The sequence below is a fragment of the Arachis hypogaea genome, chromosome 13, assembly GCF_003086295.3.
Source record: "Arachis hypogaea cultivar Tifrunner chromosome 13, arahy.Tifrunner.gnm2.J5K5, whole genome shotgun sequence".
Classification (NCBI taxonomy): domain Eukaryota; kingdom Viridiplantae; phylum Streptophyta; class Magnoliopsida; order Fabales; family Fabaceae; genus Arachis; species Arachis hypogaea.
This window is the reverse complement of record NC_092048.1, coordinates 57,655,335-57,657,263: the sequence shown is the minus strand read 5'-3', so window position 1 is coordinate 57,657,263 and position 1,929 is coordinate 57,655,335. Positions and strand designations below refer to the sequence as shown.

Here is a 1,929-nt window from a genome sequence, read left to right as displayed (position 1 = left end):
ATGTAAAGGCCTTCAACCTTTACTAACACGTCCTCTACTTGTCCATAAGCCTGTTTTCTTGAATTGTCTGCCATCTCTAATGAGATTTTAGCAGCTTGCACCCCATAGATTCCCAGTTTCTCTATTACAGAGAGGGGCATGAGGTTTATTCCTGAACCAAGGTCACACAGAGCCTTAAAGATCATGGTGCCTATGGTACAGGGTATTATGAACTTTCCATGATCCTGTCTCTTCTGAGGCAATGTCAGTTGATCCAGATCACTTAGTTCATTGATGAACAAGGGAGGTTCAACTTCCCAAGTATCAATGCCAAATAATTTGGCATTCAGCTTCATGATTGCACCAAGAAACTTGGCAGTTTGCTCTTCAGTAATATCCTCATTCTCTTCAGAAGAGGAATACTCATCAGAGCTCATGAAGGGCATAAGGAGGTTCAATGGAATCTCTATGGTCTCTAGATGAGCCTCAGAGTCCTTTGGTTCCTTAGAGGGAAGCTCCTTATTGATCACTGGACGTCCATGGAGGTCTTCCTCCTTGGGATTCACGTCCTCTCCTCTCCTCACAGGTTCGGCCATGATGCTTATGTCAATGGCCTTGCACTCTCCTTTTGGGTTCTCTTCTGTATTGCTTGGGAGAGTACTGGGAGGGATTTCAGTGATCCTTTTACTCAGCTGGCCCACTTGTGCTTCCAGATTTCTAATGGAAGACCTTGTTTCATTCATGAAGCTCACAGTGGCCTTGGATAGATCAGAGACTAGATTTGCTAAATTAGAAGCATTTTGTTCAGAGTTCTCTGTCTGTTGCTGAGTGGATGATGGAAAAGGTTTATTAGTGTTAAACCTGTTTCTTCCACCATTATTAAAGCCTTGTTGAGGCTTTTGATCCTTCCATGAGAAATTTGGATGATTTCTCCATGATGAGTTATAGGTGTTTCCATAAGGTTCACCTAAGTAATTCACCTCTGCTATTGCAGGGTTCTCAGGATCATAAGCTTCTTCTTCATAAGAAGCCTCTTGAGTACTGTTGGATGCAGCTTGCATTCCATGCAGACTCTGAGAGATCATATTGACTTGCTGAGTCAATATTTTATTCTGAGCCAATATGGCATTCAGAGTATCAACTTCAAGAACTCCCTTCTTCATAGGCGTCCCATTACTCACAGGATTCCTTTCAGAAGTGTACATGAACTGGTTATTAGCAACCATGTCAATGAGTTCTTGAGCTTCTGCAGGCGTTTTCTTTAGGTGAATGGATCCACCTGCAGAAGTGTCCAGTGACATCTTTGATAGCTCAAATAAACCATCATAGAATATATCCAGGATGGTCCATTCTGAAAGCATGTCAGAAGGACACTTTTTGGTCAACTGTTTGTATCTTTCCCAAGCTTCATAGAGGGATTCACCTTCTTTCTGTCTGAAGGTTTGAACATCAGCTCTAAGCTTGCTCAGCTTTTGAGGAGGAAAGTACTTGGCTAAGAAAGCCGTGACCAGCTTATCCCAAGAGTTCAGGCTGTCTTTGGGTTGAGAATCCAACCATAATCTAGCTCTGTCTCTTATAGCAAAAGGGAAAAGCATGAGCCTGTAGACTTCAGGATCTACTCCATTAGTCTTAACAGTATCACATATCTGCAAGAATTCAGTTAAGAACTGAAAAGGATCTTCAGATGGAAGTCCATGAAACTTGCAGTTCTGCTGCATCAGAGAAACTAATTGAGGTTTCAGCTCAAAGTTGTTTGCTCCAATGGCAGGAATGGAGATGCTTCTTTCATGTAAATTAGAATTAGGTGCAGTAAAGTCACCAAGCATCTTCCTTACATTATTATTATTTTTGGCTACCATCTCCTCTTCCTGTTCGAAAATTTCTGAAAGGTTATCTCTGGATTGTTGTATTTTAGCTTCTTTTAATTTTCTCTTCAGAGTCCTTTCAGGT

General features: G+C 41.5%; 1 non-coding gene across 1 annotated transcript; it reads left to right on the top strand.

The window, feature by feature from the left end:
* Positions 1-1,334: 1,334 nt before the first annotated feature.
* Positions 1,335-1,442, top strand: LOC112738802 (small nucleolar RNA R71). Its single transcript, XR_003169754.1, has one exon. It is a non-coding gene; the product is annotated as a small nucleolar RNA R71 (small nucleolar RNA).
* The last annotated feature ends 487 nt before the right edge of the window (positions 1,443-1,929 follow it).